This window comes from Macrobrachium rosenbergii, chromosome 25 (assembly GCF_040412425.1).
Source record: "Macrobrachium rosenbergii isolate ZJJX-2024 chromosome 25, ASM4041242v1, whole genome shotgun sequence".
In the NCBI taxonomy this organism is placed as follows: domain Eukaryota; kingdom Metazoa; phylum Arthropoda; class Malacostraca; order Decapoda; family Palaemonidae; genus Macrobrachium; species Macrobrachium rosenbergii.
This window is the reverse complement of record NC_089765.1, coordinates 48645306-48665305: the sequence shown is the minus strand read 5'-3', so window position 1 is coordinate 48665305 and position 20000 is coordinate 48645306. Positions and strand designations below refer to the sequence as shown.

General features: G+C 38.0%; 1 protein-coding gene across 7 annotated transcripts in view; it reads left to right on the top strand.

The window, feature by feature from the left end:
- The window catches only part of LOC136852640 (CCN family member 2-like), a 942669-nt gene that overhangs the window by 813780 nt on the left and 108889 nt on the right, over positions 1-20000 (top strand). For all 7 annotated transcript variants that reach the window (XM_067127582.1, XM_067127575.1, XM_067127581.1 and 4 more), the window contains one exon: positions 7061-7122. The gene's annotated coding sequence lies outside the window, so the exon portion shown is untranslated. The remainder of the gene's footprint in view (positions 1-7060; positions 7123-20000) is intronic.

Genomic DNA, 20000 nt, shown 5'->3' with positions numbered 1-20000 from the left:
AGAGAGAGAGAGAGAGAGAGAGAGAGAGAGAGAGAGAGAGAGAGAGAGAGAGAGGTAGTTGGTGACTTTGCATAGCCGTATCAATGTTATGTATGTATTATAATAATTTGTAAATATCAGCACAGGATATATAAATATATAAAAGAAAGAGAGAGAGAGAGAGAGAGAGAGAGAGAGAGAGAGAGAGAGAGAGAGAGAGAATGATGAATAGATGATCATCATATCCGTCTGTGAATCCGGACACTCAATACGATTTATGTTCGCTCCATAAATGAAAAAGGGGTTTTCAAAAATCCATTTTCCCGTATAAATTTCTCGCAAACAAGATGGCGTTAACTCATTCCACCGATTTCTCCTTTCTGGATAATATCAGGATTACAGGAATTCTCAAAATAGAAACTCTAAATTCCTGATTAAAGAAAAAAGTCAGAGGCAGAATTTCTTTTGAAATATTAATGAAGGAGAATTTTTATTTTCGACCTCTTCTTAACTACTACACTTTAATGAGAAATTAACTCGGTAATTCGAATGTTCTTTTTCGTAGGCGGTAATGACGGGTCTAATTTTATTGAGATTGCTTTTTCACTCTTATGTTTGTTTATGTGTGTGTTTTGGTATGTTTGTGAAACAAACATGCCCATTAACATAACTATCTAGAATATATGTATGTGCATATGCAGTGTAATGAAAGAAGTAACATTTGAATTATATGTCTATAGCTACCACTGCTTGTAATGATATTAAAAATATAGTAATAATAATTGTGAAACCAATAAAATCTCAATCATATTAGTAAAGGAAACAACACTACTACTACTATTACTACTACTACTACTACTATTACTACTACTACTATTATTATTATTATTATTATTATTATTATTATTATTATTATTATTATTATTATTATTTTTATTATTATTATTATTATTATTATTATTCAACATTTACACTCTTGGTAGAAATTGGCATCCGATTCTTATTGTAATAATAAATAAAAAAAGCACTCGCCCGGTCTGTGTTTGTGTGCGCGCGCGCTCGTATGCGTTCGTGTGTTCGCGTACGTTAGCAAGGTATCTGAAACAACGGCTCAACAGAATGGATAGAAATCTTCATATATATTCATTAGGTGACCCTCCGGAGAGGATTAACTTTTGGGATACGTGAGCTCACAAGATGATATTTTGTTACCACGGAAACCGACTCACTCATTATAAGAAAGATTGGGGATTTTTGGTAGTGACAAGATGTCAGCTTGTTGTATTTTCATTTCCCTTTTGTTAAATTGATTTTGTCCCTTCGGTTGGTACGAGTTTATTTGGTCACTCACTGGTCATTTGAAGGTATGCTCTCGACTGAATGATCATCTTTATAGTATTGTTACTTCTGGCTTATATTAGTTAATTGTATAAATTGGCATGTGTTAAATGTGTCTAAAACAATTTGTGAATGTTGTTTAACTTATATTTGAATTGTGAAAGCTAATTTTATAAGAACAGTTACTTTCATCAAGATGTGATTTCCTAAGTAAAACTGTATTTGGAATTGAATAATTTTATATAAAATATATCTTTCCTTTTCCTTTACTTATACGAATAAGATTAAACAGACAATTTACCATGCAAAAGTGCATCTACATTTGAATAATAATATAGAAATATATCTGTTTTCTCTAATAAAAAAAATTAAGCAAACCAAAACTGACCAATCCTTTCTTAAGACAAAAAAAAAAAAGTACCACTGCAACCAGACACTAGTGACCCTCGTCCTGCCTGCCTTCCTTCCTTCCTTCCTTCCTTCCTTCCTTCCTTCCTTCCGTATTGATTTCCGTCCAGTAATGGTTAACCGAGCGAGAGATGTGACCCATCCTCCGGGCCAGTTTGTATCCCCTTCGGGAACATAAAGACAGACGGAGACAGAGAACAGGACTTATGGGAGAAGTGCTGAAGTGGGTAATCAGCCGTGGTGGCAACGCTCACTTTTTTTGGAGGGGGTGGGGGTAAGGAATAAGAGGTGGAATTATCAGAAAAAGACTGAAGTGGTTAAGCACTATGATAATGGACACTTTTTTTGGGAAGGAGGAATGGTTGGAGTTATGGGAAAGGACAGAAGTGATTAATCACTCTGGACACTTTATTCGCTGGGAAAGAATGGGTGGAGTTATTATAAAAACGAGTGGAGTGGTTAATCACTGTGATATTGGACATTTTTGTGGGGAAGGAAGAAGAGTTGGAGTTATGGGAAAAGGATTGAAGTGGTTAATCACTATGGCCATGGACACTTTTTGAGGGAGAGAGGAAGATGGGAGTTATACGAAAAGGGTTAAATGTAATTTAATGGACACTTTTTTATGGAGGAAGGAAGAGTGGAGTGATGGGATAAGGACTGACATGGTTAATTGCTTTGGTGATGGACACTTTCTTTTGAGAGAGGGAAAATGTGGAGTTATGAGAAAAGTACTGAAATGGTTAACCACTAGGGTAGTGGACGTTTTTTTGGGGGAAGGAAGAAGTGGGGAGTTATGGGAAAAGTACTGAAGTGGTTAATCACTATGATAATAAACACTTTTTGAGGGGAGGAAAGAAGATTGGAGTTATGGGAAAAGGACTGACATGGTTAATCGCTTTGGTAATAGATACTTTCTTTTGAGGCAAGGAAAATGTGAAGTTATTGGAAAAGTACTGAAGTGGTCAATTACTAGGGTAGTGGACTTTTTTTGAGGAAGGAAGAAGTGGTGGAGTTATGGGAAAAGTACTGAAGTGGTTAATCACTATGATATTAAACACTTTTTTAGGGGAGGAAAGAAGGTTGGAGTTAAGAGAAAAGGACTGACGTGGTTAATTACTATGGTAATGGAAACTTTTTCAGAGAAAGAAGAGGTAGAATAACGGGAAAAGGATTCAAGTGGTTAATGACAATGGTAACAGACACTTTCCGGGAAAGAAGAGGCAGAGTAACGAGAGAAGGATTCAAGTGGTTAATCACTATGGTAATGGGCACTTTTTCAAGGCAAGAAGAGATAGAATAACGGGAGAAGGATTCAAGTGGTTCATCACTATGGTAATGGACACTTGTTCAGGAAAAGAAGAGGTAGAGTAATGGGAGAAGGATTGAAGCAGTTAATCACTATGGCAATGGACACTTTTTCAGGGAAAGAATAGGTAGAATAATTGGAAAAGGATTGAAGTGGTTAATCACTATAGTAATGGACACTTTTTCAGGAAAAGAAGAAGTAGGGTAACAGATGAAGGATTCAAGCAGTTAATCACTATGGCAATGACACTTTTTCAGGGAAAGAAGAGATAGAGTAATGGGGGAAGGATTGAAGCGGTTAATCACTATGGTAATGGACACTTTTTCAGGGAAAGAAGAAGTAGAATAACGGGAAAAGGATTGAAATGGTTAATATATGGTAATGGACACTTTTTCAGGAAAAGAAGAGATAGAGTAATGGGAGAATGGTTGAAGCAGTTAATCACTATGGTAATGGACACTTTTTCAGGGAAAGAAGAGATAGAATAATGGGAAAAGGATTGAAGTGGTTAATCACTATGGCAATGGACACGTTTTCAGGGAAAGAAGAGACAGAGGGATGGGAGAAGGATTGAAGTGGTTAATCACTATGGTAATGGACACTTTTTCAGGGAAAGAAGAGGTAGAGTAATGGGAAAAGGATTGAAGTGGTTAATCACTATGGTAATGGACACTTTTTCAGGAAAAGAAGAGGTGTAGTAATGGGAGAAGTATTCAAGTTTTTAATCACTATGGTAATGGACACTTTTTCAGGGAAAGAAGAGATAGAGTAATGGGAGAAGGATTGAAGTGGTTAATCACTATGGTAATGGACAGTTTTTCAGGGAAAGAAGAGATAGAGTAATGGGAGAAGGATTGAAGTGGTTAATCACTACAGCAATGGACACTTTTTCAGGGAAAGAAGAGGCAGAGTAATGGGAGAAGGATTGAAATGTTTAATCACTATGGTAATGGACATGTTTTCAGGAAAAGAAGAGGTAGAGTAACGGGAGAAGGATTCAAGCAGTTAATCACTATGGTAATGGACACTTTTTCAGGGAAAGATGAGATAAAATAACGGGAAAAGGATTGAAGTGATTAATCACTATGGTAATGGATACTCTTTCAGGGAAAGAGGAGATAGAATAACGGGAAAAGGATTGAAGTGGTTAATCACTATGGTAATGGACACTTTTTCAGGGAAAGAAGAGGTAGAGTAATAGGAGAAGTATTCAAGTTTTTAATCACTATGGTAATGGACACTTTTTCAGGGAGAGAAGAGGTAGAATAACGAGAAAGGGATTGAAGTGGTTAATCACTATGGTAATAAGTTAAATATACCTTAGTTTTACCAGACCACTGAGCTGATTAACAGCTCTCCTAGGGCTGGCCCGAAGGATTAGACTTATTTTACGTGGCTAAGAACCAACTGGTTACTTAGCAATGGGACATACAGCTTATTGTGGAAGCCGAACCACATTATAGCGAGAAATGAATTTCTATCACCAGAAATAAATTCCTTTAACTCTTCATCAGCCAGCCAGAGACTCGAACTCGGACCTAGCGAGTGCTAGTCCACTGTTCTACCGACTCGCCCAACTAAGAGCCATCACTATGGTAATGGACACCTTTTCAGGGAGAGAAGAGGTAGAGTGACAGGAGAAGGATTCAAGTGGTTAATCACTATGGTAATGGATACCTTTTCGTGGAAAGAAGGGGTAGAATAACGGGAAAAGGATTCAAGTGGTTAATCACTATGGTAATGGACACTTTTTCAGGGAAAGAAGAGGTAGAATAACGGGAAAAGTACTGAAGTGGTTAATGACTATGGTAATGGACACTTTTTTCAGGGAAGGTAGAGGTGGAATTTTGGGAAAAGAACTGAAGTGGTTAATCATCAGGGTATTATCACTTTTTGGGGGAGGGAGGAGAGGTTAGTATTTATGGTAATGGACGCTTTTTTTAGAAGTAACGACTGGAAATTATGGGAAAAGGATTGCTGTGGGCAATCAGTCTTTATACTAACGGTCATTCTTTTGCAAAGTTAAAACAAGAGTTACGAGAAAAGGTGTGGATTAGGTAATCAGCCTTCCTAATTTCGGTCCTTATTCAGGAAAGAATTACAGGAATGAAGGAAAAGGGATAGAGTGACTAATTATCCATGATAGTAACTTATATTTTTGCAGTGAGGAAAACAGGAATTAAAGGAACGAGTTAAGGAGAGTAAATAATAGAATCAATGTTAATCATTCATTGTAATAATGTTCAATTTTATGGAAGAGAAAGACCACGATTTATGGGAAAATGCTCGAAGTGGGTAGGTTCTTGTATGTGACCCACGTTAATGTCTCAGGGCACTAACGGTCGCTTGCTTTGACGGCCGCATGCTTCTCGGTGAGGGACGACTGAAATAGGTATCATCTAAAACTCTGATAATCAGACCCCTCTCCCCTAGTTTATGGAAAGTGGGGTGGGGTCGGGGTAGCGACCCGGTTAATCACTCATGGTAATATTAGCTGAAGAGTGTTCGGTAGCAAGTCCTCTCCCAAGTAAATCTGCTGTTAATTGCAGGAAAAGAAATCATATTCACTACCTTTAACGGTCGGCTGAAGAAGATACATTGGGATTAAAATTCACCAAAGTGCATGAGATTCTTGGTGCTTGTTTAGTAATCATCTCAGATGATGAGAGATCAGTATTACCTAGGTTGGTGATTCTGGCCTACCATGCAGTAGCCAGATGTGTTTATTATTTGGTGAATATTTTTTGGCGTCCAGATGGTTAAGTGAAACTAACATTTAACTTCTTTTCTAGTGTTGTAATGAACTAAGCACTAAACACATTCTTCTAACCAGCATAGGTACGAATCTCATCTTGAAAGGGTATTTCTCCCCTCTTTTCCTTTCATATTTCAAGGCTACCCAAATTTTAGGGAATAGGGATGTTAACTAGCTTATTTTCTTATTTTTCTCAGTAGGTATATATTGCACATATTTTATTGTGTATAAGCATCACTTGTCAATAGGAGTAATTTTCCTGCCAAATGAAGCTTCTTTGTTTGGTAACGCTGAAAGTTTGTGTATAAATATGTAACTGGCAATTTAAAACCTGTCCTTGCTCTGTAGAGTGGAATCAACGAAGCCAAAATAGAGGTGTTAAAAATTTATGTATGGTGCGTAGTGGGAGATTGATGGTGGCGTATAATATGGGCCTTGGAGGTTGTATCGTAAGACAACACTTGGTTATAAGCAAACACTTCCTGTTATAAGCAAACATTTCGTGTGTAGGCAACCAGAAAATGACTTTGGTACCTGAGGTGGTTACTGTGATATACATAAGTTGGTGAATGTGTCCTGTAGACTCTGTTGTGTAATTTTCTGTTTATTTAATAAAAATAAATTTGGGATTTAATAACTTTTCTTGTGAAATTAGTATACTAATGTAATTTCTGTTGTCTATGTATTTTTATTTATTAGATGAAAGCAAGCTAGGAATTTAACAACTCTTAGAATGAAATGATCATATGAATGTATTTAATGCGAACTAGTATTTTGACAGGCAGATGTTGAGATACATGCATATATATACATATATATACATACATATATATATATATATATATATATATATATATATATATATATATATATATATATATATATATATATATATATATATATATATATATATATATATACCAACTAATTAAGAAGGAAAATAAGTATCTGCCATAGTAGTCAACTGAGAAAAAATGGTATATTTCATGATCACTTTTGAGATAGTTCAAAGTCTAACTATCAGCAAAGGAAAGCATCTATTTAAAATTCACTCTCTTATGAAGAGTGAAACGATGCGTTAGAATCTATAAGGATTAGGTTTCATTATATATCTCTTAACCAAGAAGTTACACTAACAATGGAAAAACACTAATGAGAGAAATGATCATTATTACTCTTTCGTAAGCAAAGAATAGAATTTTATTCCCTTTTACCTTTCTTCCGTTCTTTCTTTCTTTCTTTTCAAACCTCGTTCTTCTCTTTCTTTTCAGCGACGGTCGTGCATTCAGCGCGAACGGGAAAAACCAGGAACGTCAATTAACGGAATTTTAAGGTAATTTTGTTTTTCCATTATGTGTTTGAATGCTTCATTTAAAATGCCCGACCTCGAATGTCATTTGCAATTTATGTGTTGGCTATCGTTTTCAAATGCAGTGTTCATTTCCATTTTTATTTTTCTAATGCAGTGTTAGGCTTCTGATTTTATTTCATTTTTCGAATAGGCTTTTTTTTTTTTTTTTAAAAGCATTGCTCATTTTCAGCCTCGAGTGCCGTGATTATTTTCATTTGTGAATTTCAGTTGTGTTTTCAAACTGATCGTTAATACTCTTGCTCTCTCCCACCTGATTGTTAATTTGACTCCCTCTCTCCCACCTGATCATTAAATAGACTTTTCTCTCCCACCTGATCATTAAATAGACTTCTCTCTCCCACCTCATCGTTAAATAGTCTTTCTCTCTCCCACCCGACTGTTAATTTGACTCCCTCTCTCCCACCTGATCATTTCATTAAATACACTTCTCTCTCCCACCTGATCATTAAATACACTTCTCTCTCCCACCTGATCATTAAATACACTTCTCTCTTCCACCTGATCATTAAATACACTTCTCTCTCCCACCTGATCATTAAATACACTTCTCTCTCCCACCTGATCATTAAATACACTTCTCTCTCCCACCTGATCATTAAATACACTTCTCTCTTCCACCTGATCATTAAATACACTTCTCTCTCCCACCTGAACATTAAATACACTTCTCTCTCCCACCTGATCATTAAATGGCTTCGTCTCTCCCACCTGATCATTAAGTAGACCTTCTCTCCCAAACCTATTCGTTAAACAGATTTCCTTTCCTCCCACCTGATCGTTAAATCGACTTCCTCTCTCCCATCTGTTCGTTAAATCGGCTTCCTCTCTCCCACCTCATTCTTAAGTCGACTTCCTCTCTCCCATCTGTTTGTTAAATCGGCTTCCTCTCTCCCTTCTGTTCGTTAAATCGGCTTCCTCTCTCCCATCTGTTCGTTAAATCGACTTCCTCTCTCCCATCTGTTCGTTAAATCGTCTTCCTCTCTCTCACCTGATCATTAAATCGACTTCCTCTCTCCCACCTGATCGTTAAATCGGCTTCCTCTCTCTCCACCTGATCGTTCAATCGACTTCCTCTCTCCCATCTGTTCGTTAAATCGGCTTCCTCTCTCCCACCTCATCGTTAAGTCGACTTCCTCTCTCCCACCTGATCATTAAATCGACTTCCTCTCTCCCACCTGATCGTTCAGTCGACTTCCTCTCTCCCACCTGATTGTTAAATCGACTTCCTCTCTCCCAACTGATCGCTAAATCGACTTCCTCTCTCCCACCTGATCGTTAAATCGACTTCCTCTCTCCCACCTGATCGTTAAATCGACTTCCTCTCTCCAATCTGTTCATTAAATCGGCTTCCTCTCTCCCACCTCATCATTAAGTCGACTTCCTCTCTCCCACCTGATCATTAAATCAACTTCCTCTCTCCCACCTGACCGTTCAATCGACTTCCTCTCTCCCATCTGATCGTTAAATCGATTTCCTCTCTCCCAACTGATCGCTAAATCGGCTTCCTCTCTCCCACCTGATCGTTAAATCGACTTCCTCTCTCCCACCTGATCGTTCAATCGACTTCCTCTCTCCACCTGATCGTTCAGTCGACTTCCTCTCTCACACCTGTTCATTAAATCGACCTCCTATCTCCCACCTGATCGTTCAAGTCGACTTCCTCACTCCACCTGATTGTTAAATCAACTTCCTCTCTCCCACCTTTTCATTCAATCGACTTCCTCTCTCCACCTGATCGTTAAATCGACTTCCTCTCTCCCACCTTTTCGTTCAACAGACTTCCTCTCTCCCACCTGATCGTTCACTCGACCTCCTTTCTCCACCTGATCGTTCAATGGACTTCCTCTCTCCACCTGATCGTTAAATCGACTTCCTTTCCCCCACCTTTTTGTTCAATCGACTTCCTCTCTCCCACGTGATTGTTAAATCGACTTCCTCTCTCCCACCTGATCGGTCAATCGACCTCCTCTCTCTCCTGATCGTTCAGTCGACCTCCTCTCTCCCACCTGATCGTTAAATCGACTTCCTCTCTCCCACCTCACCGTTAAATCGGCTTCGTCTCTCGTACCTGATCGTTCAGTCAACTTCCTCTCTCCCACCTGATCATTAAATCGACTTCTTCTCTCCCACCTGATCGTTAAATCGACTTCCTCTCTCCCATCTGTTCGTTAAATCGGCTTCCTCTCTCCCACCTTATCGTTAAGTCGACTTCCTGCTCAACATGTCAAATATATATAGACAATGTTATTAAGTCAAGACTTAATATACAGATAGTCGAGGATGATGAAACTGAGGATGAGGAAGAAGAGGAAAACAAAATAGAAGAAAATAAGACTGAAGAGATAGAAAACAATAATGAAAACAAAGATCAGGATAAGAGTATGGATGCAGAGAAACTCATAGACTCAACATATGAGGCAATACAACAGCATACATACGAAGAAATAAACTATGAAATGACAACACAAAATAAAATCCCAAAGAGGTTGTACCCTGATGTACATATTGAAGGGAAAGAGCAAAAAAAAAAAAAAAGAAAAGAAAGACATAGTCTGCACTCTTTTGAAAAGAAGAAACTGCAGATTCGGTGAAAGATGTCACTACAAACATCCCAAGATATGTCACAACTATGAGATCTATGGCAAATGTGCATATCTAGACGGCTATGAGGTTGAATGCAGCGATCTACATCCAATACTATGTAGAAACCTGAAAGAAGGAAAAGGTTGCAAATTCAACAAAAAGTGCAGGTCTATGCGTTCTGTTGTCATGAAGAACGAAAATCCAAAGCAAATACATATAAAAAATCAAAGTAAAAATGAAACAAATAAAGAAAGGAATAAAGAGTATGAGACAAAGGAAAAAAGCAAGCCGGCACCACGTTATGAAATGTCAGCACCGCGATATGAGACAACAAAGCAATGTATCTACGATGCAAATGGATGGTGCAGATATGGAGACAGATGCAGATACAAACACAAAATGAATAATTATGAAGATGGAAGATCAACTATTTTGGAAAAGTTGGATTTTTTAATGTCCGAAGTTATGGAAATGAAGAAACGAACAACATATCAGAGCAGGAAAGAGACATGGGAAAATCCTTATTATTACCCATATTAGATAATGGGGATAAAACGCAAACCATCATAGTGATGAATGCACGGGGCTTAGTTTCAAGTAACTCAAAAAGAAAAATAGAGTTGTTAGAAGAACTAACCCAAACTGAAAAAATAGATATAATGAATATAAGTGAAACCTGGTACTCACAAGAGACTGGTAATGATGATCAGATAAAGGGTTTCCAAACTTATAGATCAGACAGAAAAAATAGGAATCAAGGAGGAACCCTGATATATGGGAGTGACAGAAATAAAGGAAATATCTGTGAGAAATATAGTAACACAGAATGTGAATTAATTGCAGTAGAATTTGAATCTGAAAAATTAGTAAACATTGTAATATACACTCCCCATAATACTAAAGAGTTTGACATAATAATTGACAAATTGGATGATATATGTAGAAATCACAAAGACTGGACTATACTCCTATCCAGAGACTAACTTTCCTTTCGTTGAATGGAAAGAACGAATAGGAGGCTGTGGTTGTATTTACACATATAATAAGGAGAGTAATAGTAGCGCAGAAGATAAGAGGCAATTTGAAAAGCTATTAGATATGCTACAAGAACATAACATTCAGCAAATAAATCACCTGTCAACAAGAAAGGATAATATTTTAGACCTAGTATTTGTGAACGAAGTGAATTATGTTAAAGAAATAATAGTATATAATACGAGTATTTCAGACCATAATGTCATAGAATTAACAGTCCATTCCAAAGCACATGAAAACAGAGATAAGCAAAAGAAGAAAAAATGGGAAGGATATGGAAAATACAATTTCTATAGTAGAAATATAAATTGGACAAAAATAAATTAAGAATTAAACAAAGACTGGGAAAACATATTCGCAAGTGATAATATACAGGTAAATACAGATATATTATATAAAATATTAGAGGAAACAGTGGAAAAATATATACCGAAGAAGAAAAGTAAACATCAGTCACGCATACCAAGAGACAGAAGGATCTTGTTCCAGAAAATCAGAAAGTGGAAAAAAGTTCTTGCAAAAGAAAAGAATGCATGGAAAGTGATGGAACTAAAAAGTAAGATAGAAAATGCAGAACTAAAGATTATACAGTGAAAAGAAAATGAAAAACAGGACCTAGAAGAAAGGACCCTACAAATATCAAACAAAACTCCAACATTTTTTTACTCGTGCAAAAAAGATGAATAAAATAAGAGTAGAAATAGGCCCTGTAAGAATTGAAGGGCGATTAATGAATGAAAAAAAGGAAATATGTAACATATTAGCAGAAAGATATAAGAGTGAATTTACACCTAGAATTGATAATGAAGATAATGATACAGAAATAAGAGATGAAATAGTGAATATTTATCGGACATAGATATTACTGAAGACGATATTGTGCAGGCTATTAATGAGATTAAAAATGGATCAGCAGCAGGACCAGATGGCATACCTCCCATTTTGTTAAAGAAAGTGGTTCATTCAATCGCAGAGCCGCTCGCAATATTATTAAGACAAAGTATAGATACAGGCAAGATTTATGATGAGCATAAATTAGCGTATAATACCCCTACTTTCAAAGGTGGATCAAGACTAGATGCAAGAAATTATAGGCCTGTGGGTCTGACATCTCATATTATGAAAGTTTATGAAAGGGTAATGAAAAAAATATATATTGAAACATTTAACGAAAAGTAGTTTGTTTAATATAGGACAACATGATTTTGTACCCGGAAAAAGTACACAAACCTAACTGTTAGTCCACTATGAAAGCATATATAAAAATATGATAAACGAAAAAGATACAGATGTGGTTTACCTAGACTTTGCAAAAGCTTTTGACAAGGTAGACCATAATATATTAGCAAAAAAATGAGAAAACATAACATTGTGGACAAAGTAGGAAGATGGATAAAAGAATTTTTGCAAAACAGAAAACAGATAGTGATTGCAAACGACGAGAAATCGGATGAGGCTACGGTAATATCCGGTGTGCCATAAGGTACAGTGATAGCTGCATTGCTGTTTGTGATTATAATTGCAGACATAGACAGAAATGTTAAGGACTCGATAGAGAGAAGTTTCGCCGATGACACAAGAATAAGTAGAGAAATTACTTGTGATGAAGATAGGAATGCGCTACAAAGAAACCTAAACAAAATATATGAATGGGCAGAGGTAAATAGGATGGTATTGAACTCTGATAAATTTGAATCAATAAACTATGGTGATAAAGAAAGAATGCTATATGCATATAAAGGACCTAATAATGAGACAATCACAAATAAAGAAGCAGTTAAAGACCTTGGTGTGATGCTGAATAGGAATATGTTATGCAATGATCAAATAGCAATACAATTGGCAAAATGCAAAGCAAAAATGGGAATGTTGTTCCGGCACTTCAAAACAAGAAAAGCCGAACATATGATTTTGCTTTATAAAACGTACGTACGTAGTCCACTTGAATATTGCAATATAATATGGTACCCACACTACCAAAAGGATATTGCACAAATAGAGAGTGTACAAAGGTCCTTTACAGCTAGAATAGAAGAAGTTAAGGACCTTGACTACTGGGAAAGACTACAATTCTTAAATTTATATAGTCTTGAAAGGAGAAGAGAACGCTACATGATAATCCAGGCATGGAAACAGATAGAAGGAATTACCAAAAACATCATGGAGCTAAAAATATCAGAAAGAACAAGCAGAGGTAGATTAATGGTGCCCAAAACTATACCAGGAAAACTAAGGAAAGCACAAAGGACATTAATCCACCATGCACCAGCATCGATAATGCAGCGTCTATTCAATGCGCTACCAGCTCATCTGAGAAACATATCAGGAGTGAGCGTAGATGTGTTTAAGAATAAGCTCAACAAATATTTAAGATGCATCCCAGACCATCCAAGATTGGAACATACAAAATATACTGGAAGAAGCATTAGCAATTCTCTGGTAGACATCAGAGGTGCCTCACACTGAGGGACCTGGGGCAACCCGAATGAATTGTAAGGTCTGTAAGGTAATGTAAGGTAACACCTGATCATTAAATCGAATTTCTCTCTACCACCTGATCGTTCAATCGACTTCCTCTCTCCCACCTGATCGTTAAATCGATTTCCTCTCTCCCAACTGATCGCTAAATCGACTTCCTCTCTCCCACCTGATCGTTAAATCGACTTCCTCTCTGCCACCAGATCGTTCAATCGACTTCCTCTCTCCACCTGATCGTTCAATCGACTTCCTCTCCCCCACCTGTTCATTAAATCGACCTCCTCTCTCCCACCTGATCGTTCAATTGACTTCCTCTCTCCACCTGATCGTTAAATCGACTTCCTCTCTCCCACCTTTTCATTCAATCGACTTCCTCTCTCCATCTGATCATTAAATTGACTTCCGCTCTCCCACCTTTTCGTTCAACCGACTTCCTCTCTCCCACCTGATCGTTCACTCGACCTCCTCTCTCCCACCTGATCGTTCAATCGACGTCCTCTCTCCACCTGATCGTTAAATCGACTTCCTCTCTCCCACCTGATCGTTCAATCGACTTCCTCTCTCCCGCCTGAACGTTAAATCGACTTCCTCTCTCCCACCTGATCGTTCAGTCGACCTCCTCTCTCGCACCTGATCGTTTAATCGACTTCTCTCTCCTAATCGTTCAGTCGACCTCCTCTCTCCCACCTGATCATTAAATCGACTTCATCTCTCCCACCTGATCGTTCAATCGGCTTCCTCTCTCCCACCTGATCGTTCAATCGACTTCCTCTCTCCCAACTGATCGTTAAATCGACTTCCTCTCTTCCACCTGATCATTAAACCGACTTCGTCCAATCGACTTCTCTCCACCCGATCGTTCAGTCGACTTTCTCTCTCCCACCTGATCATTCAGTCGACCTCCTCCCTCCCACCTGATCGTCAAATTAACTTCCTTTTAAATTAACTTCCTTTAAGTTAAATCGACTTCCTCTCTCCCACCTGACCGTTAAATTTACTGCCTCTCTCCCACCTGATCATTAAATCGACTTTCTCTCTACCACCTGATCATTAAATCGACTTCCTCTCTCCTGCCTGTTCGTTAAATCGCATTCCTCTTTACCGCCTGTTCGTTAAATAGACTTCCTCTCTACCAACTGATTAAAAAATCGACTTCCTCTCTCCCCCTTATCATTAATAGACTTCTCTCGCCCACCTGATCGTTAAATAGACTTCTCTCTCACACCTATTCTTTAAATCGACTTCCTCTCTACCACCTGATCATTAAATCGACTTCCTCTCTCCACCTGATCGTTAAATCGACTTCCTCTCTCCCACCTTTTCATTCAATCGACTTCCTCTCTCCATCTGATCGTTAAATTGACTTCCGCTCTCCCACCTTTTCGTTCAACCGACTTCCTCTCTCCCACCTGATCGTTCACTCGACCTCCTCTCTCCCCCATCTGATCGTTCAATCGACGTCCTCTCCCACCTGATCGTTAAATCGACTTCCTCTCTCCCACCTGATCGTTCAATTGACTTCCTCTCTCCCCGCCTGAACGTTAAATCGACTTCCTCTCCCACCTGATCGTTCAGTCGACCTCCTCTCACCTGATCGTTTAATCGACTTCTTCTCTCTCCAATCGTTCAGTCGACCTCCTCTCTCCCACCTGATCGTTAAATCGACTTCATCTCTCCCACCTGATCGTTCAATCGGCTTCCTCTCTCCCACCTGATCGTTCAATCGACTTCCTGTCTCCCAACTGATCGTTAAATCGACTTCCTCTCTTCCACCTGATCATTAAACCGACTTCGTCAATCGACTTCTCTCCACCCGATCGTTCAGTCGACTTTCTCTCTCCACCTGATCATTCAGTCGACCTCCTCCCTCCCCTGATCGTCAAATTAACTTCCTTTTAAATTAACTTCCTTTAAGTTAAATCGACTTCCTCTCTCCATCTGACCGTTAAATTTACTGCCTCTCTCCCACCTGATCATTAAATCGACTTTCTCTCTACCACCTGATCATTAAATCGACTTTCTCTCTACCACCTGATCATTAAATCGACTTCCTCTCTCCTGCCTGTTCGTTAAATCGCATTCCTCTTTACCGCCTGTTCGTTAAATAGACTTCCTCTCTACCAACTGATTAAAAAATCGACTTCCTCTCTCCCCCTTATCATTAATAGACTTCTCTCGCCCACCTGATCGTTAAATAGACTTCTCTCTCACACCTATTCTTTAAATCGACTTCCTCTCTACCACCTGATCATTAAATTGACTTCCTGTCTCCCACCTTATCCTAAAGTTTACTTTCTCTCTCCACCTGACCGTTAAATCGACTTCCTTCCTCACACCTGATAATTAAATCGACTCTCACTCTCCCACCTTGTTATTAAACAGACTTCTCTCTCCCAACTGATCGTTAAATCGACTTCCATTCTCCACATGTTCGTTTAATAGACTTTTCTCTCCCACCTGTTTGTTAAATAGACTTCCTCTTTACCACATGATCGTTAAATAGACTTCTCTCTCCCACCTGATCGTTAAATAGACTTCTCTCTCCCACCTTATCGTTAAATAGACTTCCTCTCTCATACCTATTCGTTTAATAGACTTCCTTTCTCCCACCTGATACTTAAATCGACTTCCTCTTTACCACCTAATCGTTAAATAGACTCACTCTCTTCCACCTGATTGTTAAATAGGCTTCCCCTCCCAACTGATCGTTGAATTGACCTCCTCTCTCCACCTTTGTTAAATAGCCATTCGTTCTCCCACCTGTTCGTTAAATAGACTTCCTCTTTACCACATGATCGTTAAATAGACTTCTCTCTCCCACCTGATCGTTAAATAGACTTCTCTCTCCCACCTTATCGTTAAATAGACTTCGCTCTCATACCTATTCGTTTAATAGACTTCCTTTCTCCCACCTGATACTTAAATCGACTTCCTCTTTACCACCTAATCGTTAAATAGACTCACTCTCTTCCACCTGATTGTTAAATAGGCTTCCCTCCCAACTGATCGTTGAATTGACCTCCTCTCTCCCACCTTTGTTAAATAGCCATTCGTTCTCCCACCTGTTCGTTAAATAGACTTCCTCTTTACCACATGATCGTTAAATAGACTTCTCTCTCCCACCTGTTCGTTAAATAGACCTTCTCTCTCCCACCTGATCGTTAAATAGACTTCTCTCTCGCACCTATTCGTTAAATAGACTTCCTCTCTCCCATCTGATCGTTAAATCGACTTCCTCTTTACCACCTGATCGTTAAATAGACTTCTCTCTCCCACCTGATCGTTAAATAGACTTCTCTCTCCCACCTGATCGTTAAATAGACTTCCTATCTCCCACCTGTTTGTTAAATAGACCTTCGCTCTCCCACCTGTTCATTAAATAGACCTTCTCTCTCCCACCTGATTGTTAAATAGACCATCTCACTCCCACCTGATCGTTAAATGACTTCTCTCCCCCACAAGTTCGTTAAATAGACTTCCTCTCTCCCTCTTGATCATTAAATAGACCTTCTCTTCCTCCCACTTCATCGTTAAATCAGCTTCCTCTTTCCCACCTGCTCATTAAATATACTTTTCTCTCCCACCTGTTCGTTAAATAGACTTCCTCTCTACCACCTGATCGTTAAATAGAATTCTCTCGCCCACCTCTTCGTTAAATAGACTTCTCTCTCCCACTTGTTTGTTAAATAGACTTCTCTCTCCCACCTGTTCATTAAATAGACTTTTTCTCTCCCACCTGATCATTAAATCGACTTCCTTTCTCACAACTGATCGTTAAATCGACTTTCCTCACACCTGGTCATTAAATCGACTTCCTTTCTCACACCTAACCATTAAATATACCTTTTCTCTCCAACCTGATCGTTAAATAGACTTCTCTCTCCCACCTGATCATTAAATCGGATTCCTCTCTCCCACCTTATCCTTAACTTTACTTTCTCTCTCCCAGCAGACCGTTAAATTGACCTTCTCTCTCCCACCTGACCGTTAAATCGACTTCCCTCCCCATACCTGATAATTAAATCGACTTCCTCTCTCCCACCTTGTCAATAAATAGACTTCTCTCTCCCACCTGATCGTTAAATCGACTTCCTTTCTCCACATGTTCGTTAAATCGACTTCCTTTCTCCACATCTTCGTTAACTAGACTTTTCTCTCCCACCTGTTCGTTAAATAGACTTGCCCTCTTCCACCTGATCGTTAAATAGACTCGCCCTCTTCCACCTGATTGTTAAATGGACTTCCTCTCTCCCATCTTATCGTTAAATAGTCCTTCTCTCCCCAACCTAATCGTTAAATAGACTTCCTCTCTCCCACGTTGATTGATCGTCCTTTTTCAAAGCACTGAGCATGACCATTCCAGTCCTTTTTTTTTTTTTCTTAGTCTTTCCTCTAAGTATCAAAGGGATTTCATACCTGACAAGGTGAATGGGTCCCTGGTCCCGCTTAGGTAACCTTTATCCGCCGAAAATCAATACAGGAGGAAGGATAGAAGGAGCAATAATTCTTAGGCGAAGGTGTCGCCGAGAGAAGAAATTTCAGTTTTTTGGGAAGTTCTATAGAATTTTGTTTATATTATTTATATTATTTAGTTATTTTGTAGGACATAAAAAGGGCTTTAATCAAGATTATAGGGGCAAGAAATTTAGAATGATTAATTTTTTTATTTAGTTTATGATCAACTTGTAGTGGATTATAGTTTTTGAAAACTGTAAGAACAAAGGAAATAATAACTGATGATATGTAATAACGATAATACTAGTAATATATGCTCTGATGATGATTCAAATAATATTGATAGTGGCAATAAAAATCCATAGGTGGAGTAGCATTATCGAAAATTTGGCGTATATTTGTGTGTGTGTGTATATATATATATATATATATATATATATATATATATATATATATATATATATATATATATATATATATATATATATATATACACACACTAGATCTAGTTGTCATAATTTTGTATAATTATAAAATTATAAAAATGATATAATATATATATATATATATATATATATATATATATATATATATATATATATATATATATATATATATATATATATATATATATATATATATATATATATATATATATATATATCATTTAAGCCTCTTTTTACAATTACAGAAAAATTGCTGACCCTGAAGTATTGATCCAACTAGATCCAGTTACCGCCTAGACAGTTCATCAATAATTCTCACGCCTATGCGTCCAGGTCGTTTACCTTGACATTGCAGTGGGTCATGGGATCTAATGGGTTAATGAATATAATGGACCATGGGATCTGATTGGTTAAATCGTGTAATGGTCAATGATTCTAATGGATTAAGTGGTGTAATGGGTCAGTGACTCTAATGGGTTAAATGGTGTAATCCATCAGAGATTCTAATGGGTTAAACAGTGTAAAAAAAAAAAAGTTAAGTATACTCTGGTTTAACGAGACCACTGAGCTGATTAACAGCTCTCCTAGGGCTGGCCCGAAGGATTAGACTTATTTTACGTGGCTAAGAATCCATTGGTTACCTAGCAACGGAACCTACAGCTTATTGTGGAATCCGAACCACATTATACCGAGAAATGAATTTCGATCCCCAGAAATAAATTCCTCTAATTCTTCATTGGCCGGCTGGAGACTGGAACGCGGGCCCAGCAGAGTTCTAGCTGAGAACTATACCGACCCGTCCAACGAGGAACTTAAAATGGTGATTCTAATGGGTTAAATGGCGTGATGGGACAGAGACTTTAATGGATTAAATGACGTAATGGGTCAATTAATCTCGTGAATTTCATGGGGTAATGGGTCAATGAAACTAATGGAGAAAATGGTGTAAGGGGTCAGTGATTCTAATGGGTGAAATACTATAATGGGTTAGTGATTCTAATGCGTGAAATGGTGTAATGGGTCAGCGATTCTAACAGGTTAAATGTTGTAATGGCTCAGTGATTCTAATGGGTTAAATGGTGTAATGGGTCAACGATTAAAAGGGTTAATGGGGTAATGGGTCAGTGATTCTCATGGGTTAAAGGATGTAATGGGTCAATGATTATCATGGGTTAAATGATGTAATGGGTCAGTGATTCTCACGGTTAAGTGGTGAAATGGGTCAGTGATTCTAACGGGTTAAATAGCGCAATGGGTCAGTGATTCTAATGGGTTAAATTGTGTAATGGGTCAGTGATTAAAAGGGTTAATGGCAAAATGGGTCAGTGATTCTCATGGGTTAAATGGTATAATGGGTCAGTGATTTTCATGGATTAAATGGAAATGGTGTAATGGATCAATGATTCTAATGGGTTAAATGGTGTAATAGATCAATGATTCTAATGGGTTAAATGGTGTAATGGGTCAGTGATTCTATTGGGTTAAATGGTATAATGGGTCAATGATTTTCATGGGCTAAATGGTGTATTGATAAATTATTCAAATGGGTTAATTGGTGTAATGGGTCAGTGATTTTCATGGGCTAAATGTTGTAATGGGGCAGTGATTCTCATGGGTTAAATAGTGCAATTGGTCAGTGATTCTAATGGGTTAAATGGTCTAATGGGTCAGTGATTCTAATGGGTTAAATTTTGTAATGGATCAGTAATTCTAATGGGTTAAATGGTGTAATGGGTCAGTGATTCTAATGGGCTAAGTGGTGTAATGGGTCAGTGATTCTCATGGGTTAAATGTCGTAATGGATCAGTGATTCTAATGGGTTTGTAATGGGTCAGAGATTCT